This window comes from Peromyscus californicus, unplaced genomic scaffold (genome assembly GCF_007827085.1).
Source record: "Peromyscus californicus insignis strain IS unplaced genomic scaffold, ASM782708v3 Scaffold_20__1_contigs__length_68692818, whole genome shotgun sequence".
Classification (NCBI taxonomy): Eukaryota; Metazoa; Chordata; class Mammalia; order Rodentia; family Cricetidae; genus Peromyscus; species Peromyscus californicus.
The window spans coordinates 48,125,773-48,152,860 of NW_026294503.1; the positions used below are offsets into that span (position 1 = coordinate 48,125,773).

At 47.6% G+C, this 27,088-nt stretch overlaps 1 protein-coding gene across 3 annotated transcripts in view; it reads right to left on the minus strand.

The window, feature by feature from the left end:
• Pacsin2 (protein kinase C and casein kinase substrate in neurons 2) overlaps window positions 1–23,091 on the minus strand; it is a 107,092-nt gene extending 84,001 nt beyond the window's left edge. The window contains exon 1 of one of the 3 annotated variants that reach the window (XM_052748483.1): window positions 22,948–23,091. The gene's annotated coding sequence lies outside the window, so the exon portion shown is untranslated. The remainder of the gene's footprint in view (window positions 1–22,947) is intronic. The other 2 variants (XM_052748480.1, XM_052748482.1) reach the window with 2 other exon arrangements.
• Window positions 23,092–27,088: the final 3,997 nt, after the last annotated feature.

Below are 27,088 nucleotides of genomic sequence, written 5' to 3' on the forward strand. Positions count from 1 at the left end.
CCCTGGCCGGGTACGTCCGACCTCTCTGAGGCTCCATTCTCTACGCACAATAACAATAGGGATCATGTAGAACTGCAGTGAGAAAGAACCGGAGCCCCAACATTCATGGCTGCCTCAGGCTGCTCACAGTCTACCTCAAGCCTCTGGACAACACCCCTCCACACAGCTGCTTTTCCCTCCAGGACTTCACTGGCTACTCCTTCCCAAGTAACTCAAGACAGCTCACTTTTCATTCTGGAACAACCACACCCCACCCGTGCCACTGTGTTCAGACAGTTAGCAGTCACACCTTAAGGCCTCCAAGAATATCAGTTTAAATACCCACTTCCAAAGAACACGGGAGAGGGCAAGAAATTTGGGTATGCCAGGGAGAATAGAAAGCCCTGGAGTGCTTTTCTTTTCTTTTTTACAATCTGTTTATTTATTTATGGCTGGAAGCAGAATTGATAACGAAATAAACTTGAAGCCATGTACATACACCCCAACCTACTCCGTCCCTCCACTCCTCCTATGTCCCCTTCCTCTTCTACATCCCCACACCCCTTAGCTTCCCTCAGAGACCAGGCAGTCAAATGAGATTGCTCACTCCTGTCTCCTAGTAACTAAAAGAAGATACTGTACTTCAGTGTGAACTGAAATAATCTGGTTCAAAGGTCAGACGGAACCCCACGAGCCTGTAGGAGTGTGCCTCAGGTATGAAGACAGCAGCCCCCAGTCCTTGAACTAGAGCAGCACCAGAGCCAAGCCAAAGTACCAAAGTCCTGAGCTCCAGAGACACCAGTTTTGAGCCATGCTAATCAACTGTGGCCCAGCCCTATGTTCCAAAGAAACACAGTAAAAACTCAAATTAGTCCTTGAACTAACCATCAAAATTCCAATAGCAGACATATTTCAAAAAAGATGTTGGGCCAGTAAGAGGGCTCAGTGGGTCGACCAATGTACTGTTGGGAAGCTCTGACAACGTTGAGTTCAATCCCCACATCCCACAAGGTGGCAGGAGAGAACCAACTCCCAAGAGTTGTCCTTTGACCTCCACAGGCAAACTGTGGCACATGCATTCCTGTACTGGTACACATACACACAAAATAAATGAACAAATGAATAAATAAGTAAATAAATAAATGTGTTAGAGATACTAATTTTTTAATTGTTGTAAGAGAGAAAAATATATATAAACTTAAAACTCCATGATCTAAAAAAAAAAAGACAGCCAAGGAGCTGGGTGCCGTGGCTCATGACTATAATCCCAGTACTCAGAAGACAGAGGTCAGGGAACAGTGACAAGTGTGAAGCCAGCCTGGTACACACAGTGAGTTCCAGGCCAGTTGGACCTATAATACAGTAAGCCCCTGTCTCAATAACAGGAAAGAAGAGAGAAGTGAGAGGCAGGCAGAAGGAAGACAGGAAAAGAGAGAGAAAGAAGGCGTCAATATAATTCCCATCTAAAGGGAAAAGCAACAAAGCCAGCTGGGTCCAGAGAACCACCTCTCCCACAGCAAGATGGTTCCCAAGCCAAGGGTCCTCAGTGTCCACACGTGCATTTGCTGACTCCAGAAACGTCTGCTTATGCCACTGCAGAGCTAAAACCTGGCTTCCATTTTAAAGAGCAGGCCCTCCTCACCCTCCTCACCCTCCTCAGCAAATCCTCGGGAAGTGAGGAGCATTACACTACAAGGTGAAGTGAGGGCAAGGGGGGAAGGGGGTGGAGAAGAGACGGAAGTCACCTCTTCCCCGGAGGGAGAATGCAGGAGTGTGGCAAGAAATGAGGTAGGCGGTGGCCACGCTACACGTCTGGGCTTTCACTGTGAGGGCTACCAGGAGCCAGGTAGAAGCTGGAATCTGGACAGCCTGGCCCTTCCTCCCACTGCTGACAATGAGGACCAGGATGGCCTGGAAGTCACTCTTCTAAAGAGAAGTACAGGAAGAGCGAACCAATCAGTCCTTCAAACATTAACAGCCAACTACACGCTCCAAGGCTTCTGACGTGGGCCCCTCCAAGCCTCAGTTCCCTTGTCATCCGCTCCTCAGAGGGCCACCTGAGGCTGGCAGAGGGCTTAGAGCAGAGGAGAGGCTCTCCACGTCAGACGGTGGCACTGGCAGGGCCACCGCCACACCACACAGGTCCAGGGCAGACCTACCGCCAGGGAATGGCGGGCCTCGAGCCTCTGTGACCAAGAACAAACACAAGAACTTACACAGTCATCTAACTGGCGGAGAACAGTCAGACCATGGAGAAGCCAGGTTCCCTCAGCCAACAGGCAGGTCACACCACTGTTGGGCCTCTCCCACCCAAGGGAGCCTCCAAACAGCCACATCCCCAGCCTAGGTGCCACCCTACCTACCCAGGCACAGAAGGCTTATTGTACCCTCACTTCTCTGTCCTGGCAGGCCTCCACAGTCACCTCTGGAAATGAGACACTGCCCAGAAGCCACCAACCGGGATGTCCATAAAGCTCCTGTGTCCAGGGCTCTGTGTAACCCTGAGTAGGGAGAGAGTCCACGTCCATCTGGCCAAGCAGCAATCTGCCTCTATATAACTTGCTACACTATGACAGGGGCCCTGGCATCAGGAGCCAGACACTCATGAAAGAAAAACACCCAGACTACATGAAACACAGAGAATAATAAGCAGCCAACAGGAAGAAACTCAAGTGCCCAGAACCACAAGTTCCAGACCAATTAGAAAATTCCCCCTTAAAATCTGGGGAACATTTTAGTCAATGGTGCTGAAAGACTGGGGGGGGGGGCACAGGGGACCTTCTTTACATATCTCCCACTATATAAAAAAGTGCCTCAAATGGATCACAAACCCAACTGTAAAACCCAGCACCGGCAAGAGACGATGTTTGTGACTCTGAATTAAGCAAAGATTTTACATGAAACTTAGCCCAAAACACACAAACCTGCAAACACCCACTTCTTCAAGTCCTAAGGCTTTTGCATTTTAAGGCAAGCAGACAGGGCAATGGCTTCCTACCTGGGGAAGAGGAGGGGAGGGACAAATGGAAAGGCTACAAAACAGCAGGAGGAGGCTGCTAGTTTGTGGGAATGGCAACAGTGCATGCCCGTGTCAAACTGTATCAAAGAGTACGCTTTAAAAACAGGCAGCAAGCCGGGCGGTGGTGGCGCACGCCTTTAATCCCAGCACTCGGGAGGCAGAGCCAGGCGGATCTCTGTGAGTTCGAGGCCAGCCTGGTCTCCAAAGCGAGTTCCAGGAAAGGCGCAAAGCTACACAGAGAAACCCTGTCTCGAAAAAACCAAAAAAAAAAAAAAAAAAAAAAAAAAAAAAAAAAAAAACAGGCAGCATAGTACTGGCCATTACCACAACTCGGGTGTTGGAAATCTGGAGTGAGAACAACGTAAAGCACTAGCCTTTTATACTGTCATACAACAACATTCTTCAAAAGCCAGCTCCTGAGCCAGGCATGGTGCCACACACCTGTAATCCCAGCACTTGGGAGCTACGGGCAAGGGGATCAGGAGTTCAAGGTCATCCCCAGCTACATGAGTTCCAGGCCAGCCTGAACTAAGTGAGACCCAATCTCAACAAAACAAACAACAACAAAAAACACTACTTGCTCAATTGTCAACGTTAAAAGGGCATTTTCAAATTAAAGGGATGCAAGCAGTATTCTAGTTACCGTCCAGACCAATACCCCTCCCCTCTTTGCAATGTACTCCAACTTTGCTTTTAAGAAAGAGAAGAGGAAGGAAGGGGAAAAGAAAGGAAAAAATCAAAAACTCAAACAGAACCCTTCTAAGACACACTGAAGATTGCACTGTCCTTTTCTCATGCTGGGGAGGGCTCCGTCTCTGACCACTTTCCAGGACCTCTGGGCAGAAACACACAGCTCAGACCTTGCAAGGCCCAGAGCAAAGCTCACCTGGGTAACTGCTTAATCTTTAACCCACAGTTCCTCCTGTAAGGTAAGCATCAGAGATGACCACGTGGACTGTAGGACAGAGACACTGCTGCCCTCCCCTACAGAAGACAAGAGCTGAGCAGTGATAAAATGTAAATATTTAAAGACCTCACAGCTGCTGATGCCAGCAGGCTAACAGCTTGCAAACTTCCAGTCAGAATGACTGTTAGATCAAGGGCTGAGTCATGGTTGCAAATGCTGTTTCCTTCCATCCTTCACAGAGGAGAGATTTTTAAAACAGCTTTCAGAAAGTTACTATGCCCAGTCACAACAAGAAAACACTGGAGAAAAGCCAGTGTGTACCCAAAGTTCTGCAGCCAAGAAAGGAATAATACACCATCCACAAGGAATACATTCAGGACCAGAAGGAGACTGTTCCAGTCTGTAAACAACGAACAGGTATATATGCACCAGCAGCAAGTGCTGAGGTCCACCACACACAGGACCTCAGCATGTCTCCCACATTCCCTCTCTTTGATATGACAATTCCTGATTACAAAGAACAGAGCTGGTCCAGGACAAAACGGACACAGTGTATACTTGCTGGCATTTATTTCTGTCTCGTCCTCGGGTCTGGCTTCCAAGTTCCACCACAACACTCCAATCTCAAGTATGTGCCACACTTCCAGATATGAGGCTTGGCACTTTGCCTAAGCTCAGCCTCCTCACCTGCCCTGAGGATGAGCAGAACTGGACAAGGAGGAGCAGGGTGGAGGAGCAGGCGGTCTGGCGCATCAGCCCCAGCAAAGACTAAACTGAAAAGGCCTGTGGCAACCATAGTGAAATGAAACCCAGGTCAGGAGCCTGTGTGATGGTACATCCCTACAATCCCAACACTCAGGAGACTGAAACATGCGGACCACTCAAGTCCTCTCCTAAGTTTTAGGAGAGGTTGAATCCCTCCCCAGGTTGGCAGAACCCCAGTCTGATCTTAGCTTGCAGGTAGACAGATTTCTCCAGTCTGCAACTTCAGGGACTGGGAGGGGTGCATGATCAGTGGGGGATGGGATCTCAAGGCAGCCAGCTCTGGGCACTGTGCCACCCTCCACAGTGAGGTAAAGACCCACAGACCCATGTCACTGGACAGTGCTGTGGTATGGTTAATAACTTTTGCAAATGACATTTCTCAAAGCCTTCAGGGCACTAAATTAAACAAAAATACTGCTAGCCTGAGAGGTACGTCACGTGGTCCAGGAAGCAACTCCAACCCCCACAGAATCATCTTTCACTGGACAGAGGGGCTAGGCTCCAAGAATGACGGGGACTTCTCATAGGTCACAAGCCTCTGAAGGGCAGAAGCTACTGTGGAAGCTGCCATGTTTATTTATTTAAATTCATGTTTTAAATATATGATTTTATGTTTTGGGCTACATTATTCAGTTATCCTCACCCACTTGCCACATACAGCTCACAGCCAAGGGCTGGACACATCTGACACAATCTGTAACTGCTGGATACAACCCTGAGGGACTAAACTCCTGGTGGTCACTTAGCCACAGGGAGCTAGGACCACTAAAGTACTGAGCTAGAACATGGGTCCCGAGAGTCAGGAAACTTCCATACACCTGCGTGCTCAACTGTGGTTCACACAGCAGGCAGTGTGCTACATGAAGTGCAGTGCAGCAGTCATTCACCCACCACACAGCATGCCCATCAGCACCCCACTAGTGGTAAAGGGAAGTGGGGGCTGGAGAGGTGGCTTAGTTGTTAAGAGAGCTTACTGTTTTGTTTTGGGTTTTTTTTTTTTTTTTTTTTTTTTTTGGAGGGGGTGGTTTTTCCAGACAGGGCTTCTCTGTGTAACAGCTCTGACTGTCCTGGAACTTGCTTTGTAAACCAGGCTGGTCTCGAACTCACAATGCATCACCACCAACCAGCAAGTTTACTGTTCTTGAAGAGAGCCTGGGCTTGTTTTGCAGCATCCACATCAGGCAGCTCACAACTGCCTCTTACTCCAGTACTAGGAGGCCCACAGCCTTCTTCTGGCCTCCTTGGACACCTGCACAAATGCCATGCATATAAACTCACACAGATACACATAAATACAAATATACAAATAAGAAGTAGATCCCACAACAAATAGAACCAAAGTGAAGTCGAGGAACCTAGCAGCAGAACATCTTAATGAGGTGACACACTCTAGACTCGAAAGCACCTGGCTGTGTCACCTAAACTCAGAGGCAGCATTACCTGCTTAAAAACATGGCCCTCCTACAGAGTGAGAAACCTAGGCCCTCAATCAGGACCACACACACCAACCCCCCAACACCAGCAGTGTGCAGAGGGGGTGGGGGTAAGATCTGCAGCATTTGTAGGTCCTGGCAGGGCTGGTAACTTGCCAACTCTGTGCCAGAGAGGGAATTCCTGCAGTCTCCAATCACACAGTGAACTTTCAGAAGGCAGGGTTATGAGAAGTCCGTCTACACTCACAAGAAAGAACCTATGCTATGTGAAATTATTTCTAACTGTCATGAACCTAGATGTGTCCAGCAGAAGTAGAAGACAGAGCAGCTCAGGTCCCAACAGCAATCCTAGAAATGAACACAAAGGTACTTGAGGGAAGGCAGGCTGGCTGAGCTTTACAGAAAGGTGATAAATAGCTCTCGGTTCCTACTCCCATCAAGCAACTCGGATCTACACTTATAAGAACAAGAAGAAATTCAAAAGGAAATAAAAGCCGAATTAATATAGAATAACAGGGCTGGTAAGCAGACTCAGCAGGTAAAGACACTTGCTGTCAATCTTATGACTTGAGTTAGATCCCTAGCAAGAACCAACTCCTGCAAAACTATCCTGTGACCTCCACATGTGAGCCCTGGCAAGCCTTCACCCACAAACATACACAAATAAATGCCAAAAAAATTTTAAGGATAAGGTAACAAAGGATAATATTCATTACAGCAACCATTTCCCTTGGTCTGTTGTTGGGTTTTTTTGTTTGTTTGTTTGGTTTTGGTTTTTCCAGACAGGGTTTCTCTGTGTAGTTTTGGTGCCTGTCCTGGCTCTCATTCTGTAGCCCAGGCTGGCCTCGAACTCACAGAGATCTGCCTGGCTCTCCCTCCCAAGTGCTGGGATTAAAGGCGTGCGCCACCCTTGGTCTTCTTAAAGGAACACCCATCATAGACTCCTGTAACCACATCATACTCATTTCCCCATAATGTACAGTGTTCAGGCGTACCCTTAAGGCCCTGTTTCCATGACAGACTTAGTCTTTAGGCCCACGTTAAGAAACACAAGCAACTTCATAGAATCGCAGAAGCCCTGGCCCCAGTGCAGAGCAAAGCCTGAGTTAGGAGCTGCTGGAGGATTGGGTCAGCCCTGTCCCATGCCATGCTATCCTGCTGAGCTGGGGTGGCTCAGCAGGGATTTCTCAAGAAAATAAAATGGACTCTGGGGACAGCCACAGGGAGTGCCACTGGGGCTTGGCACTGGCCATCTAATTTAGCTGAAAAGCTCCCACCCAGCCCCTGCCAGAGCTTTTGCCACACACAAGCAAAGTTCAGCCAGTTGCTAAGGCAACAGAGACTCAGACATGTTTAGGCATCTGTAGAAAGCAAGCCAAAGTCCAATTTCCACACTTGTGATAAAAACACAGGCTGCCAAGCACACAGCCAAGCATTACTCTAAAATTTGGTCTTACTGACAGAATCAACAGGGGTGGGGAGGCAGGAAGCTCCCAGTGCCCAGCAGAGCCAACAGTCAGGCTAGCCCCAGAGTGCTGGCACTAGAAACCCGACTGTGCCAGGACACAAATGCCGCTTATGCCCCTGTGCTGTCTGAGACGGCTTCCTCATTTCTACCTCCGAATGGAGCAGTCTTTTGCTTCAGTTCAGCAGTGAATAGCCGCTTTGCTTAGAAGAGGAACTGAGAGTCAAGAGTTTTGCCCGTGGGGAGGTCAGATATGTGAAGAGGGAACTGCCTCCAAGGGAGGGGTGGATGTGGGAGAGGCACAATTGTCCAAGGTGAGAGCAGAGGTGGGCTAGCCTGGTCACAACCTCCATACCAGAAGCCCCCACCCTATCCATCCATGAAACATGCACAAACGCGCACGCGCACACACACACACACACACACACACACACACACACACCCACCACACACACACACACACACACACACACACACACGCATGCACGCACGCACGCACGCACTCGCGCACGCACCCTGTCCTTTGCAAACTCTGAGAAAGGAGCAAACAGGACACTGCTCAGTCTTCCATAGACAGTAAAAGGTGAAAGTCAGTCAGCCAATGGGAAGTGACACAGCAGGCCTCAGCCAACAGTAACAACAGAAACAAACAAGATGGATCATCAACTCTGGTAGTGCCATCTGTAGCAATGAAGAGAAGCTGTAGCATCTGTGAGAATGGCACCCCAAGTCACAGGGGAAAGTCCAAAGGATCAAGTGACTCCAGGATGCCATGACCTCTGAATGATTCCCTCGCCAACAGCCTTGCCCAGTCCTTCCCCATTCACATCCTGCCAACGTGGAGACGCAAACCAGGACAAGCCTCATCAGCTACGTGGTTCCGAGCAGTCTGACCACTCACAGCCTTCGGGAAGAGGGTCAGTAGGACGACTTGCATTTTGTTAGTGCTGGGAACCTAACCCAGGACCTGAGTATGCTCCGCAGAAGCTCTATCACTGAGCTACAACCCGGAGGAAAGCATCCCCTGCAAGGAGAATCCACCCAGATTAGGAAGGAATGTGACTCACTCAAGAAACTCTCGTGGGAGTTTATCTCACGGATACTGCAAATTCCAAAGACCAAGGCACCTAACACGAAGAATTCCCCAGGGCTTTCTTTCTCCTAAAATTCTAGAAAAATGGACTTACAAGAATTCAAACAAGTCTCAAAACACTCTAAAGTGTCCACAGCTTTAAAGTCATCCCTGGGAATTTCTTCTCAGGAACTAATTACATAGATAGGAAGGAAAGAAGGAACGAAGGAAGGGAGGAAGGGGAAGAGGGAGGGGAGAAGGAAGGAAATAAGTCAGGAAAGAAGGAAGCAAGCACCAGCGGCAGTAGCGCACGCCTTTAATCCCAGCACTCGGGAGGCAGAGGCAGGAGGATCTCTGTGAGTTCAAGCAAGATCCAGGACAAGAACCAAAACTACACGGAGAAACCCTGTCTTGAAAACCTAAATAAATAAAGAAGGACGCAAGCATGTAAGCAAGCAAACTCAAATTGTCAACTACAAATTCATCCAGTTAGCAAAAAAAGTGGAAATAACCTAAAATGCCCAGCACCAGGGAATGTTTCAATCTCATACAGTCAACAAGAGAACACTGGCAATCTTTTAAGGGGCTGGGGATGTAGCTCAGTTGGCAGAATGCTTGCCTTGCATGTACGAGGCCCCAGGTCTGATCCCCCAACAATGCAAAGGAAGAAAGAACTTGAACAGAAATACTCAATGAGGGCCTGTAGGCCAGACATGGTGACATGGAAAAAACAAAGCAAAACGCTCAACAACAGCAGCAGCAAAAAGGCAAACAGAATCTAGATTCTAGAGAGTTCAGCAGATAAGGGCACTGAAAATAGGCTTTTATGACCCAGTATCCACATGGTAAAAAAACAAAACAAAAAACAATTTCTGCAAGTTGCCCTCTGACCTCCACATGGCTCAGACACAAATGCACATGCATGTGCACACACACACATATACAGGGGTGAGGAAATATAACTTTTTTAATGTCCAGTCATTTCGCACAAAAAAATGGCAATTAGTTCAAGCATAACCACCAAGTACCTGAGCCAAATGTGAAGGCACAGGCCTGTCACCCCAGCATTTGGGGGCTAAGCAGGATCTGGAGTCTGAGGCCAACCTGGGCTACACAGTGAAACCCTGTGTCTACAAACAAAGCCACGCAGTCAGAACATCTGCTCTCAGGTATCCACCCAAATGATCTTCACCTAATGTCACAAGGCAACCAAGTGAGTTGTCCCTCAGTTGCTTCCTCAGGGCTGCTGTGGAAGATGGAGCAACAGCATCCAGCAGGCCTCTGGAACTGAGAGCCCTGCTCCTCCACCCTCTGACCTCGCTCACCAACTGGGAGAGAAGCATGTGAGTGACCTAGTCCCAGCTTGTGCCAGCTCCCTTCCTACCCTAATAAGCTCCCTGGCTTTGTCAAGTGCGAATGTTCAGATTCTCTTAACTGGGTTAGTTGTGAACATAGCTCCTGCTTAAACTAAAGACACATAATTTGCCACATTTCTATGTTCCTCAGAGGCAGGGAGGAAAAAGGAATATTTTTTTTTTTTTTTTTTTTTTTGGTTTTTCGAGACAGGGTTTCTCTGTGTAGCTTTGCGCCTTTCCTGGAACTCACTTGGTAGTCCAGGCTGGCCTCGAACTCACAGAGATCCGCCTGGCTCTGCCTCCCGAGTGCTGGGATTAAAGGCGTGCGCCACCACCGCCCGGCTGAAAAAGGAATTTTTAAAGATCTTTTTCACAATTAAGGGCAAGTGACTCAGAATAAAGGGACACTGGTGTGGGCTTCAAGGTCAGTTCTGACAGCAACCCTCTGAAGGTCACTTCTCTGACCTTTGGGTTGATTACTCCTGGATGAAGTGGAGTTATCACCAACTGGTTGTAAGAACTCAATGAGCAGAAATGTAAAACTTCCATGGTCTCTCAGAAAATCCAGAACACGGTGTACCCCATGACCACTGGTTCTGCCATGAGCAATGCCAATCTTCCCATGGCACATGCCCAGCCTCCTTATCTGATGATATATTTGCTGGTACAGAGGTCACAAGTGCTTAATTAAAAACATCATCACACTCAAGCTAACTGGTGCCCGGGCAAGCCAGCTTCAGCAAACCAGTGAGCTACAAAATCCACTAATAGCGGGCTTGGAGGTCTGCGTGGGAAGAGAGCCTGACCACAATTCACAATCTTGGCACACTCAGCTAGAGACAGCATAATTTGATATAATGAAACACAAACATGGTTTGAAGTCTGAAAATGTTCACAAACTACAATTTGAACATCATTTTAAAATAATAAAATTCCATTTCATTCAAGAGACAACTTAGAAAACTAGCCACAGCTGATTCTAGACACCACAGACTATCCTGCAGGTCCAGGCAAAAGCCCTGTGACTGCCTAACCCTCATGTGGGGTCTAGACAGTGGCCTCTGGGAAGCCACTGACCCTTCCAATTCTACCTCTTTTTGTCCTTCTTCTGAACCATGAACAAGGGAAACCAACAACTAACAAAGCTGTTCTGAAAACAAAACGAAAGCTATGGAAAAGTCCATAATCAACTACCGATACCTGCACAGCCAAGGTGTATTGATACACTTAATCTAAATTATAAAGCCAATTAAAGCTGACATATTAATTCTGAAAGTGAAAGGGTATGGGCACAGTTCGGAAAACCCCAATTCTACAGCTTGAGCTATTGCTGCTTCATGTAAGTTTAACCCTATTTCCCCCATGAATCCCTGTGCACGCAGCTTGGTCCTTTATCTTCTCAAGCCCTTTTTCATCTTGGACGTGCCATTCACCCCATCACATGCTCCTTTCCCCCTAAGTACTAGGTGTAATCACAGCAACATTTCCTCATCACTGGGACAGGCCTGTATGACCATCACAATAAATCAAACACAGCATCATCAAGCCAGGAGGCAGGGCAGGGCTGCCCTGATCTTTCGTTTGTTTGTTTCAAGGTGAGGTTTCTCTGTGCGGTCCTGGCTTTCCCGGAACTAACTCACATTGTAGGCTGTCCTCCAGCTTAGATATCTGTCTGCCTCCGCCTCCTGAGTGCTGGGATTAAAGATGTGTACTACCACCACCTGGATAGGATACAGATTCCTAGTCTCACCCCCATTAAGGGGAGAGAAGCAAACAAAACCTCAGAGCAGTGCAAAAAAGAGGACATATGTCCTGCCAGGGTCTTGAGATTCCACAAAGGGAATCACCCATACTGGTGACCCCGATAGCATCCCTGTGACCTTGAGTCACCAAAGAAGGCCCTAATGAGTACTCCGGCTGAAGAAAGAATAATATATTTGTAAAAACTGGATAAAATAAATCCAATTTGAGTACTTTAGGGTTTTGCTTAATTTTTTTTTTTTTTTTTTTTTTGGTTTTTCGAGACAGGGTTTCTCTGTGTAGCTTTGCGCCTTTCCTGGAACTCGCTTTGGAGACCAGGCTGGCCTCGAACTCACAGAGATCCGCCTGGCTCTGCCTCCCGAGTGCTGGGATTAAAGGCGTGTGCCACCACCGCCCGGCCGGGTTTTGCTTAATTTACAAATTCACCTAATTACCATGCTGAGTGATACAAAATGACTAAGTACTAAGGTGTGAGCTTTGGGTCTGTGACTGCATGGCACCTACCAAAATCCAGAGGAAGGGAGACACTCCAAATTCCCAAGCACAAATCCTAGGAGGTGGAGTCTTAGGAAGCTAACTGAGTCATGGGGTGAAGTCCCCAAGAATGAGATTAGTGCCCTTTCTTAAGAAGGAACTCAAAGAGCTCCCTTACTCTCTTTCAACTGTGTAAGAGCACAACCAGAAATTGGATCTGTAACCCAGAAGAGAGCCCAACACTATTACTTCCGCACCTCAGGCTTCCAGACTCCAGAACTTTGAGGAAGAAGATTTCTGTCCTTTATAAACAAATGCCTAGAGCACTATGTTACAGCAGCTCAAAATAAGACACCTAGTCTCCGAAATGTCGAACCCTCTGATCAGGCAAGGGTATGCGATCACCTGGTGGTAGACCTGGACCGGGCCCCAGGGCTGTCTGGCTCCAAACTCATGCTCTGACCTCTGGTTCGTGGCTGCAGTTTTGCCTTTTCTCATCTGCAGGAGCTAGCCTTACAGACTTTGAGAATAAGCCAATCAAAACAGAAACAGGACACAGGCTATATGACAACACCCTCTCCACCCTAATAGCATAAGTGAACATTTAGACAATGGAGCTGAGTCAATGACTGAGGCCAGCCCTCCCTGGAAGCCCCTTTCGTACAAAATTAAAGCACTGCTTCCGAAGAGCTGCCAAGGTAATCCTCAAGCCTTTGAGGACACTGGATCTTTGTGAAAAGGAGCAATCAGAATCATATCTCTCCCATCCACTCTGACTTCTCAACTGACCTCTTAGCCCTGCCAAGATCATCCTGCTCATCCCCTGGAAGGCTCCCCACTGAATTCATTCTCCAGAGGAAAGTCTAGACCTTAACCTTGGCCTACAAAGAGCTCACATCCTGAAGCTGCCCTCCCACCACACTCAACAACCCCACACACCACTGCGCCCACAATCGTGATGACCCTGGAGCTCACTTCTGGCAAAGGCCACCTTCCTGAGTTGAGCTCTGCAGCATGCTGACAGAGGCCAGACTAGCCCTCCTCTGTGTTCTCTACAGTGGACCCATTTCTGTCTGGTACTGCCTTGGGGAAACAGTTATTTCTAGACCCAGCTGTTTCTACAGAGCATGAGACCTTAATCTTGGAATCCCAAGGTCTCTACGTGACAGTAGCCAGAATGCACCCCTTCAATCCACCTTGCCTATTCTCCCTTCACACATAGATGTCCCACACAACTAAGACATAATATTCCAAATGCTCTCAGCCCAAGGAGAGTTGTCAAGTAAAACCCCAATAATCTACACTCTAAAATCGTTGAGACAAGAAGACAATGAGTTCAAAGCCTGCCAGGCTACGTCCTCTCTTAAAAAACAGCTATTGGGACTGGAGAGATGGCTCAAAGGTTAAGCGCACACACTGCTCTTCCAGAGAACCCACATGCTCATAACTTTAAAATCCCAGTTCCGAGAGATTTGACACCGTCTTCTAACCTCCTTGGACAACAGTCAAACATGTGGTACACATATATACACGCAAGCAAAACAATCACACATATAATAAATAATTAAAACAAACAAACAAACCTGGGACTATTAAGATGGCTCATTATAAAGGTACTCAAATACAGGCCTGATAACCTGAATTTGATCCCCGGATCACACTAGATAACGGAAAAAAATAAAACAGGTTCCCAAGGGTTGTCCTCAGACCTCTACAAGTGCATGCCTGCAGGAAATCACACACACACTAGAAACACAAAGAGCTGGGCATGGTGGCACACGCCTTTAATCCCAACATTCACGAGGCAGTGGCAGGCAGATCTCTGTGAGTTTGAGACCAATATCATCTCAAAACCCAAAAATAAATAAATAAAGCAAAGCAAAATAAAACAAAGAGCTAAGAGCTAGTTTGGCAGTTAAGAGCATGTACTGCTCTTCCAGAGGACCCAAGTTCAGTTCCCAGCACCCATGTTGGGCAGCTCACAACCACCTATAACTCTAGCACCTAGAAATCCAATGCCCTCTTCTGGCCTCTGCAGTCACTACATACATAAGTAAATGAACACATATAAGCACACACAAACACACACTTAAAAATACAAGAAACTAAATAAAACTCGAGCACTTCCATGGCGGCTCAATGAAATTCCCCAGCTCCAGTTGACAACTTTGCTTCTACTAGTACCTAAGCAGAAAGCAGAAAGCCAACAAAAGGAAAGGACTAATGTATGGTGCCAGTTCCTGAGGAGTAAGCCGTTGTGAATACTAGCAGAAACAGTAAAGGTTTGTGGCAGGTCTTACTGTCAGCCTCTCTTCCTCATCAGGCTCTACTTTTGGTAATTTTCTGCTGCTTAACATTTCAGAACTGACTGCTTGCCATTAACCTCTACCAAGTCTCTCTGTGAGGTAAATCCTTTCCTGGGGAGGCTGATGCATGACATTGAGCTTCTCGTCTCATATAGCAGAGCTTTGCATGATTGCTCTGTCCTCTCAAGTACTTAAAGAACCCACCTGAAATAAACACACACACACACATATTTTTATTTTATGTGTATGGATGTTTGCCTGCATGTGTACGTCCATGCACCACACGCATGCAGTGCCCACAGAAGCCAGAAGAGAGTGTCAAATCCCCTGTAACTGGTGTTAACAAGAGGCTGTTAGCCATCATGTGCATGCTGGGAATTGAACTCCGGTTCTCTGGAAAAGCAGCAGTACTCTTAACCACTGAGCCATCTCTCTAGCCCAAGCACAGACTTTTTCCATGCCACAATCATGAACTGTGGTTGGCTGCCTCCTAACAAGTGTCAGGATGACATGATAGGAGGACAGGGGACTCCTCCACACTGGCCATGTTTGAGGGATCCTCTACTCTATGCAGTACTACAAGTGCCAGTGCCTGAGTAACTAACACATCTGACCAGGTTGATTATTTTCATCAGAAATAAGCCTTAAAAAAATAAGAAATGGTGTCTTAGTCACTGTTCTATTGCTGTGAAGAGACACCATGGCCAAGGCAACTCTTACAAAGAATTTAATTGTGGCTGGCTTACTGTTCCAGAGGCTTATCATCATAGCAGGGAGCATGGTAACAGGCATGGTGCTGGACAAGTAGCTAAGAGTTACATGCTGATCCACAGTGGAGCCTGAGATTGGGCCAGGCATGGGCTTTTGAAACCTCAAAGCCTACCCCTATTGACAAACTTCCTCTAATAAGGCCACACCTACTCCAACAGCACCTCCTAAGCCTTCTCAAATAGTACCACTCCCTGATAACTAAGCATTCAGATATATGAGCCTACGGAGGCCATTCTTATTCAAACCACCACAGATGGCTTGGCAGGTAATTGCACTTGCTGTGCCCATGCACACATACATATACATGCACATACAGAATAATATTTTTTAAAAAATAAGAAAACAAAGCCATTTAACCTGTGCAGTTTTTAAGTTTTTTGTCCTTTCTTAAACACTTGCTCTTTATACAGCTGAGACTCTGTGCTATAATAAACAGACAATTGGCTGGGCGGTGGTGGCGCACGCCTTCAATCCCAGCACTCGGGAGGCAGAGGCAGCTGGATCTCTGTGAGTTCGAGGCCAGCCTAGTCTACAAACCAAGATCCAGGAAAGGTGCAAAGCTACACAGAGAAACCCTGTCTCGAAAAATAAAAACAAAAACAAAAGCAGACAATTCATGAAGCATTAGGAACCTGACAAGGTCACAAGAAGTCACTGTTGGACAGTCATGGTCACTGTGTTATTTGAATGAGAAGGACACCCTTAAACTCTTATGTTTGAATGTTTGGTACCCAGTTTATGGAACTGCTTAGGAAGAATTAGGAGGTGTGGCCTTATAGGAAGAGGTATGCCACTGGGAGAGGGCTTTGAGCTTACAAAAGCCCATGCCACCATTCCCAATGCCTCCCCCCTCCCTCTCTGCCTCCTACTTTCTGAACAAGATGTGAGCTCTCAACTGTTCCTGCCACCATGCCTTTGCTGTGCCATCAAGGACTCTAACCCTTTCTTCCAATAAGTTGCCTTGGTCAAGGTGTTTTATCATAGAAAAGTAACTAAGACAGTCATGTGGTGGTATTTTACTTGTACTGAAATGTGATTTTAATTGTATGTTAATAAATAAAGTTGTCTGGGGATCAGAGCTATGAGAGCCATAGCAAGTGCGTGGCGGCGGTAGCGCACGCCTTTAAGGACCTGGAGGGCGGTACATTCAGGCAGTGACGAGGCAGTCACATGTTTGGGTTTACAACCAATGAGAAGGCAGAACAGCTAGACTATATAAAGATACAAACAGGAAGTAGGTCCCCCTTTTCGGAGAGCTCTCTTGGCTGAAGAGGATCCCTGAATCAGGAAGGGTGAGGCTCTTAGCTCTGACCTCTTGACTTTCTTCTCTGAATCAGCTCTGTGTTTCTTATTTAATAAGACCGTTGGTTACATCTACAAATGGCGCCCAACGTGGGGCAAGAGTTTCCACCTAAAACCTGAGTAAAAAGATTCTAAAACGGAGCTAAAAACAGCTCCCAGTTGTCTCTTTTAAGCTAGCGGCAGCCTGCGTGTTTGAGCTACTATGGCGGGTTCCTTATGGCGGGAATGAGGCCTCTGCAAGTGGCACATTAAGCTGTGTGGTGAATTTAGCCTTTGCTAGTACAAAACAAAAAACAAACAAACAAACAAAAAAAGAAGTTTCTGGGCTACACGCTGCTTTGATAGAAACATAGACCCACTATTTCTGAGAGTTGATGGCTCCCAGAGCTGGCGGAAAATGTATCACCGCCATGTTGGGAAGCTGAAGTGGGCAGAGCCAGCAGCGCCAGCGCCGTTTCAGGCTTAGAAAGCTACAGTTTAAAGCAATAGGTTCAAGCTAATATAAAAAAATAAGCCACGTAAAGATGGCTACCACACAGAGAATCTGGATTATGTTCTCTTTGATATTCGTAACTAAAGAAAAACATTTGATTACAAAAGCTGTTGAGTTATGCCAAAATGTATATTTTAAAGGTACCTTGACTTCAAAATTTGGATGTAAGGATATGCTGCTTTGGAAAGGAGGCTCTGCTTTTGTTTCCACAGAAAGCCAGAGGCTATGGATTTGTTCCAGATTAAGATACATCAGGTTTGACCAGCCAAGACCCCCTGAAAGGTCTCTGATGACACCATGGCCCAGATGATTCAACATCCAGAATGGTTTCAAGGCAACTGGCTCAGACGATACAGCCTCACGGACAACTCCATGATCCTAAAATTTTCTTTGTGTCCCCATAAGATACAGCGCTCCCCTCCAGCAGGAAGTAGTAAGAGAAACTACGCCCAAATTCCCAAATATACCAAGCTAACTTTGGAGATGTGTAAAGGTTAAAACCTTCCTTTTTAAAGGGAAGTGCTGTGGGATGGTCTGTATGTCAAATGTGTTGCTGATTGGTCAATAAATAAAACACTGATTGGCCATTGACTAGGCAGAAAGTGTAGGCGGGACAAAGAAAAAAATAAAGCTGGGAAGTGGAAGGCTGAGTCAGAGAGACACTGCCAGCCGCCATGATGAGAAACAACATGTAAAGATGCCGGTAAGCCACAAGCCACGTGACAAGGTATAGATTAATAAAAATGGATTAATTTAAGCTGTAAGAACAGTTAGCAAGAAGCCTGCCACAGCCATACAGTTTGTAACCAATATAAGTCTCTGTGTTTACTTGGTCGGGTCTGAGAGGCTGTGGGACTGACAGGTGAGAGAGATTTGTCCTGACTGTGGGCCAGGCAGGAAAACTCTAGCTACACAGTCACCAACACAATTCAACACAATCCAACTTCAAATTACTTGGGGAGTCTAGTGCAGGGAGTATCTCATCAATGAGGACATACTTGGATAGGTCAACTCCATGATTTGAGATTTTCTTTGTTTCCAAGACAGTGTCTCACTGTGTTGCCTTGACTGTCCTGGAACTCACTCTGTAGACCAGGCTGACCTCCAACTCACAGAGAGCCGCCTGCCTCTGTCTCCCAAGTGCTGAAATTTAAAGGCATGCACCACCAGGTCTGATTTCAATTTCTAATTTCCACTTAACATTTATTTACTTCACAGCTTTCTCAAGTGCTAAGCAACTGAGAAGTAATCATTTAAATATACTCTTTAATCAATAAACATTAAATAAGTCTGCCCAAAACACTCAAATCCTACAAATTTTCTCCTCTGAAAAAGGCTAAACAACAAAAACAAGGGGACTAGAGATGGATCACCAGTAAGAAAGAGCACTGGCTGCTCTCCCAGAGGACATGGGTTCAATTCTCAGCACCCATACAGCAGCTCATAACTGTCCGTAACTCCAGTTCCAGGGGATCCAACACATACATGGTGTATAGGCACACATATAGGCAGAATACTCATTCACATAAAATAAAAAATAAAGGCTAAAGAACATTTTAAAAAAATAAAACAAGTTCTTCATCCTCAAAATAGAAAGGTATTTAGGATTCAAATTCCAAAGGAAAAACAGTCCTTCAGTGGACAAACAAAACTTCTCCAAGTGACATTCTGGGATATTTATGATGCTAACAACTCATCATGACAATCACCAAGGAAGCAGAACCTAATGGAAAAACCCCAAGATGGCATCTAGGAGCCCAAGTTCTGGACCCAGAATGGACTCTACAAAGCAATGGCCAGGTCTGATACCACTTTCTGTACCACAATTCACATGTCTGAATACAAAATAATGGGGGACAAACCTTCGGAATGTGTGCCCTCCATGTATGTAAGTCACCATTATTATTAGCTCCAAGATGACAGGGGAAATAGGATTACAGATTCTCTGAGGGGAGAGACAGCTTAGAGGCTGTGCTCACCACCCCACCACGTCGTCAGGAGGGAGACAGCTTAGGGCTGGAGTGTGGCAGTCCTTACCCTGATGCTGGCCCCAAGTTGTTCACACGTGTGCTTCTTTTCCTGGGGTGGGGGAGAGGGTGTCTCACAACTCTTCTCAGAATTTCAAAGGTTAAGAATTTCTAAGCCCTCCATCTTACAAATATAAATACTGAGACCCTGAGATCTGCAGAGCCTCCTAGCCTCAGAGTTAGCAGACAAAAGGCTAGAAAAAGCCCAGGCTTCTGGTCCCATCCATCTCCCACTCTGCCAGCTGGTATTTTAGCAAGAGAGAAAAATTACATGACAGCAGATGTAGTGGCTCGAGCCTGAAATGTCAGCACTTGAAGGGCTGAGGCAGGAAGATTGCCTTGATTCTGAGGCCATGGATGGCCACACAGTAAGTTCCAGCTCAGACCCTGCCTCAATGTTCCAACAAGGTTCCTCTGTGAGGCGGCCCTGAGGACTCTGATAGCTGTGACCACTATACAACGTTGCTGTATTTCCTTCTCTATCTAGTGCAGTGCCTAGGCCCAAGAAATGTGTGAATACCTTTAAGACTGAAATGTTTTAAATGAGGTAGAGGCATAACTTAGTGGTAAACTGCTTGCCTAGCATGTGGCACACAGAGTTCCATCCCCAGCACTGAGGGGGAGGAAAGCTGGGGGGGGGGGGCAGGTAAAGAAAAACACCAGCAGGTGTTCGGTGAACAGCTCAGAAGGTAAAGGCACCTGCCATCAACCCTTACAACCTCAGTGTTCAATCCCCAGAATCCCCAGGGTGGAAGGAGAGAATTGACAAGAACTAACTCCTACAGCTGTACATACACACACACACACACACACACACACACGCACACGCACACGCACACGCACACACGCATGCACACAATAAATGTTCTTTAAAAAATGCAAACCTTGACAGGCAATGGTGGTGCACACCTTTAATCCCAGCACTCAGGAGGCAGAGGCAGGCAGATCTCTGTGAGTTTGAGGCCAGCCTGGTCTACAGAGTGAGTTCCAGGAGAGGCACCAAAACTACACAGAGAAACTGTGTGTGTGTGTGTGTGTGTGTGTGTGTGTGTGTGTGTGTGTGTGTGTGTCTGTGTGTGTGTGTGTGTGTGTGTGTGTGTATGTATGTGTGCAGGCCATAGGTTGAGGTCAGGTGCCTTCCTTGATCATTGTCCACTTTATTTTTTTTAAGATTTTTTAATTTTATGTGTATGAATGTTTGCTTGCATTTATGTACATGCACCATGTACATGCCTGGTGCCCTCGAAGACGGTGTAGGATCTCCTGGGACTGGAGTTACAGATAACTGGTACCATGTGGGTGCTGAGAATGAAACCCAGGTCCTCTGTAAGAGTAACAAATGTTCTTAGCCACTGAGTCATCTCCCTACCCCCACCATTTTTTTTTTTTTTTTGGCTAAGGGCTCAAACTCAGGTGACATGTTTGAACATTACATGCTTTAGTGACTGAGCCATCAACCAGCCCTAGGAGACCTAAGATGGTCTCTAGTCAGCACAACCATCTAAATATTAAAAATCAGAAAACATTCTCAAACAGTCATCTCGAAGACCACCACTAAGAGGCATCAGGAACAAGTTAAGGCCCACTTAGACCATGCTCTCAGGTCTACTTTCAGGTGTGAGGAGGATGTGCAGAGGCCATAAAGGACTCTGTCCCTAGAATGCAAATCAACTAGGTAACTAAGCCCTGCCTCCCTCTACTGCCTTCAGGTATGCAGCTGTGGTTCCAAACTGGAAAAAAACTGAGCAGGCACTACAGCTCATGTGAACATGGTTATTACCTACATAATCTAAAGAGTGGCCTCCAGAAAGCCAAGTATAATGGGATGGTAGATAGGGCAGGCCAGTCACCTGGGCTTCAGATGAGGTTGACCAGAGAGCACTTGGGTATGCTTCACAAGATGCCACGACAGTTGGTAATTTTACTACTATTATTTGATATTCCATAACCTCCTGCAAGGATCGAGTGATGACCACTTTCAGATGCAGGAAGCCTAGGAATCAGGCCTTAACCCATCAACATGGACTTTCAGGTAAGAGAAAAGAATAAAAAGATTAACGGTGGCCATGTATAGTATTACATGCCTTTAATCTCTGTGAGTTTCAAGCCTGCCTGGTCTAAAATAGTGAGACCCTGTGTCTAAAAATAAAACAAAACAAACAAAAAACCCTCAAGACCTAAGGGCAAATCATCCTATACACCCCCTAGAAAATGCCCAGCCATCAGAAATCTGTGCTGGCACTCAGTACCAAAGGAAAGCCTCTATCAGGCAGGATGGAAACCTAGATCTTATACACACACACACACACACACACACACACACACACACACACTCTTGGATTAATTATTATGTTCAGAAGTAACAAGTTCTAGCTCCCAAAACACATGAACTAAAATACCATTTCTATTCAAGTGAGTAGTTACTCTTTAAAATCCTGCACAGTTGCTGGGCAGTGGTGGTGCATGCCTTTAAACCCCAGCACTCAGGAGGCGGATCTCTGCGAGTTCGAGGCCAGCCTGGTTTACAGATAGAGTTCCAGGACAGCCAGTACTAAACCCTGTCCCCTGTCTTGGGGGGGGGGGGGGTAATCCTGCATAGAGAGAAGAGATCTAATCAGTCTTCTACTCCTCTGTGCTGGGTTATTTTCCCAAGTAATAAGTACCCATCAGCCTAAAGGTCAGTTTCTTTAAAGCCTCCAGACCACAGGGAAAAGAAACACACATCACACAAGTTGTTCATGTAGTGGCCTCACGGCTCAAGGGGCGCAGCTTCAACAAGGAGACTGCCAAACTACAGTTAAGTGTAAATGCACAGACTAGAGTGTTCCAAATAAGTCAAAAGAATCCCAACTACACTGGCCCAATTCAGTGCTTCTGTGAAAAAGCGAATCCAAATGTCCCACGATGGAAGGGGGAGGCTAACACAGAACACTGCCCACCTGGATGAGCCCCTCGGGAGGGGCTCCAAGCCCATCCCAGGGGCGCAAGCACAGAACATAAGCAAACTGAAAAACCTGCGGTGGGGGAGGAAGGTGTGAGCTCACATCCACCACCACTCGGGATTAAACAGATTTACATCAGGACGGAGCAGGCGTGTTTGTTAAACAGCGTAATGAGTAGTCCTGGAGACCGTCAGCAACCTACTCCCCTTAATCACAAAACCTCAGGACAGCTGCGGTCAAGGAAAGACGGCAAGGGCCAGGAATGGTGAACACACCCCGGACCAAAGCCCTCTTCCCTTGAGGACCCAACGAGAACGCAGCATCCCCGGGGCGTGTCCACTTCCAGGTCTAATCTCTCAGGCCGTGGGATCCCCGGCCAGCCCCTCTGACCCACTCCTGAAAAAAAGAAAAGCCGACCTCCTCAGAGCGGGGGGCTCCAAGTCTGGAGTCTTGGGGGAGAGAAGAAGGTGGCTTTGGACCCCACGGGAGGAGAGAGGTAGTTGACACTCGGGTCCAATGAGTCTAGAAAACTATGAAAGTCAAAAAGGTCAGCAACCAGCCTTTCCTGTCTCGCCATACGCCCCTGGGTCATGTCCACCAGGCAGGCTTGGCTCTCACCACCGCGGACCCCGAGTGTGGGAAGGACGGAAATGGAAGGCGGTCCGCACAGCGGCCCCCGGAGTGCGTCCGCGTGGGTCCCGCCCGCTCCGGCCGCCCCTCGGGCCTCCCCGGCTCCGCCCGCCGGCGCGTGGCCCCTCGCGCGCGGACTAGAAGTTTCGAGCGGCGCGGCCCCGCGCGCGCTCGGCCCCGGCGCGGCCTGACAGGGGTAGGCGCGGCCACCGACCCGCGTCCCAACCGTCGCGGCGCACCCCTCACCTCGGCTGCCGCGCTCCTCGGGTCCCGCTACGCACGCCGGCGCGGCCGGGCTGCGACTCCGACCCCTTTCCCGCACCGTTCCAGCCGCGCTGCCCGGCCCTGCCCAGACCCGCCGCGGCCGCTTCTGCCGCCAGCCCAGACCGCGCCGCCCCCGCCGCGCCCGCTGTGCTCGCCCTATTGGCTGCCGGGATTCAGACCCCGCCCTTCGGCCCCGTCCGCGTTTCGGATTGGACAGACCAACGCAGAGGCGGCACGCCCCCAAGCACGCTCAAGGGGACTTTCCTGGGTGAGTATTAGCGGCCTCCCCTGTCAGTCAAACGAGGAGCGCCTACTTAAGCCGCAGAAAGGCCAGCATGGGTCACTCCCCGGGAGCTGCCCGGCGGTAGGACTTCCTTAGGCGGGTCAGAGTACTGTGGTTTTCCTAGCACCTAGGAGCGTTGCCGTGCCTGACTGGAGATTCAGGTGGACTTTCAGAAAGTTTCCCCAGATCTGGAGAGCTTGCTGCTTTTCCAGAAGACCCGGATTCTATCCATTCCAAACACCCATATGGCGGCTCATCGGCTCATCACGGTCTGTAATTCCAGTCCAGGGAATCTGACGCCCTCTTCTGGCCTTTGTGGGCACTAGTCACTCATGTGGTGCTGACATACAAACAAACAAACATACACATAATTCTTTTTTATATAAAAAGTTTCCTCCAAGCCAGGAGTGGTTGGGGACAGAGACAGGAGTGAACAGAGACCGGAGAATCATTGGAAGTAGCGCACGCATTTAATCCCAGCATCAGGAGGCAGAGGCAAGCGGATGTCTTTGCATTCGTGGCTACTGTGGTCCACATAGTGTTTTCCAGGCTAGCCAAGGCTGCGTGGCCCTGTCTTAAAAACAAAAAAGAAAGGCCGGGCGGTGGTGGCGCACGCCTTTAATCCCAGCACTCGGGAGGCAGAGCCAGGCGGATCTCTGTGAGTTCGAGGCCAGCCTGGTCTCCAAAGCGAGTTCCAGGAAAGGCGCAAAGCTACACAGAGAAACCCTGTCTCGAAAAAAAAAAAAAAAAAAAAAAAAAAAAGAAGAAGAAGAGGAAGTGGGGTGGGGAAACTTCCCTCCAGAGGACAAAGATAGGGCCCTCAGGGCACCAGGCAATGCACCGACATTTTGGTTCTCACAGTAGCCCTGCCTGATGAGGCGTTAGCCCGGGAGCAGAGGGAAATGATAATGAGTCAGAATGGTTAATAACTTCCTCAGCACTGCCTCACACAGTGGGAGATGCCCGAGGGAGGGTCCGAGAAACTGACAGCAGGCAATTTTCCCGGTACTGTGTGGAGTAAGGAGTGAGTAGGGGTGGGTAGTGGTTTGTAATCCCAGTACTCAAGAGGCTGACACAGAAGAATGGCAGGGACTTCCAGGCCAGCCTGGAACTTAACTCTGTTGAGTAAGACTCTTAATTGGAAGAAAGAAAAAGAATAAATAGCCCTTACAGCACAAGACACTCCCACAAATGAGTAAATGAAGCTAGATATGATGATAGATGCCTATCATCCCAGCACTTGGGGAGGCAGAGACAGGAGAATCATTGAAAGTTCAAGGTACATAATTAGACCCTGCCTCGACCTCCCTGCAAACAAAACTAAATGGAAAAGGCAGGTGCGGTAGCATAGCACTTGGGAGACAGAACGGGAGGGTCAGGAGTTCAAGGTCATCCCAGCTATTTAGGAAGTCCAAGCCCAACTTGGGCTATATAAGACCCTGTCTTAAAAAATGAAAATAAACCGGGCCGTGGTTGCACATACCTTTAGTCCCAGAGACAGGCAGATCTCTGAGTTCGAGGCCAACCTGGTCAATGGATCCAGTTCCAGGACAACCAGAGCTGCACAGAGAAACCCTATCTCGAAAAACCAAAATAGATAAATAAATGAATAAATAAAAATAAATAAGGGCTGAGGAGGTTCCCAGTGGTTAAAGCACTTGCCACAGACTAGATAGAGTTTGAACCCCCAGCTCCCACACAGAAGCCTAGCAGGCATGGCCTGCCTGAAGAGTCAGGACTTGACTAAGCTGAATCAGGAAGCTCCAGGTTTAACAAGTGATCTTGCCTCAGTGAATGGGGAGCAAATCCAACAAGGAAGATAACCCGATGACAACCTGTGGTTTTCACAGGCATGCGCATGCACATGTGAATGTGCACACAAATGCATACCACACATATACACACAAGAGAAAACACAGTGTTGAAGCTCAATTGTGTGGAAGTAAGTACACACACACACACACACACACACACACACACACACATACACACACATCATCCTAATACTCAAGCTGAGACAAGAGGATCTTGAGTTTGAGGCTAGTCTGGGTAAGGTCCGCTGATGGTGCAGCTGTCCCTGGAAATCCAAAGTTCCTCCCAGGGACTCTAACAGGAGCAATCTCTTCATCATTGTCTAATCATCACACCTGTCCCTATTACACACTTGAATAATCTTGCTTCACACCAAACACTGGTGAGTCTAGGGTCACCTGGACACTGGAAACCACAGAGAAGCATCAAGACCGGCACCGCCCACCAACCAGATACCTCCTCTGTCAGCTGTAGATGTCTCACAGTTCTGTCCCAGCCCCCTTTATTCATATCCAACAGGTCTTCTACCTTTGCCCCTCTCCAAACAAAAGATTTTCCAGATGTCACAGAAGCACCTCTGTGTCCTGGTCTGCAGCCGGGATGGAAGACAGAGCCAGCCTCTCAGAGCCGTGAGTAAGTGCTTGGCGAATGGCGCTTGGTCTACAGCTGTGATTGCCCTGTGTCTGAGCAGAGTGACCACACACCCACGCCCCTTTGCCCCATCCTTCCCACACAAGGAACCCACTGTCACAGAGCTATCGGGGTCAGAGGATGACAGAGTTAGTCCTTTATTAGCCATTTTATACAACACAGCCTGGATTAAAAAGTCTGGGTTAAAACATACTTTCAAGGGGCTGGCAAAGGCACTCGCTGCCCAGCCTAAGTCTTAAGTTTGATTCCCATGTCCTACATGGAAGGAGAGAACAGAACCCCTGCAAATTGTCCTCTGACTTTTACAAGTATACTGTAGTATATGCATGGGTACACACACACACACACACACACACACAGAGTAAATAAAATGCAATAATATGCCATAGTATGTGCATAGCTCATAGCTGCACATACACACTAAATAAATAAAATGCAATAAAGTAAAACAAAATAAAAACAAGTTTTAGATTGGACAGAGTGGTGTCTGCCTGTAATCTCAGACTTAGGAGGTAGAAACAGGAAGATCAGGAGTTCAAAGTCATCCTCAACTACATAGAGAATTCAAGGCCAGCCTAGGCTATGTGAGACCTTGTCTCAACCCTCCCCCAAAGAAAACCCTCATATTTTCACAGTGACCAAAATGTTTTCAATAAATAAATAAATAAGTAAATAAAACACCTAGAGGAACTGTATTGCTGGTAAAATAGTCCCAGTAATTACAAAGTTTAGAATAAGTAGAGATAGCCAGGCAAGGTTTGCATGCCTTTAATCTCAGCTCTCAAGAGGCAGAAGTACGCTGGGCGGTGGTGGTGCACACCTTTAATCCCAGCACTCAGGAGGCAGAGGCAGGTGAATCTCTGTGAGTTCGAGGCCAGCCTGGTCTACAGAGTGAGTTCCAGGACAGGCTCCAAAAGCTACACAGAGCAACCCTGTCTTGGAAAACAAAAATAAGAGGCAGAAGTAGGCAGATCTCTGTAAATTCAAGGCCAGCCTGGTCTACATAGTGAGTTCCAGGACATATGTAGAAATATGTAGTGAGACCCTGTCTCAACAAAACCAAAGAAGAGGATGTGGGGCAGCCCTCGTGTGTTTGGTGAACCTAGCAGAGACTAGGAAGGGACACCAACACAGTAACATTTTACTGGCCCCAAATGGGTAGAATATGACAGAGAGCAAAGACCTCCCAGAAAGCAATGAGCCCTACAGGGAGAAAGGGGTTCCTCTTGGCTGGAGCATTTCAGGCATGCGAGGAGCAAGGATGCATGGGCAGGGAGGGTAGCTTGGCAGTGAACAGCCACCCCACCCTGCAAGTTCCTTCCCTTCTTTGGGGTGCAATTTTCTCAGCTGCAAAACAGATAAGTCCAGGAAAACCAG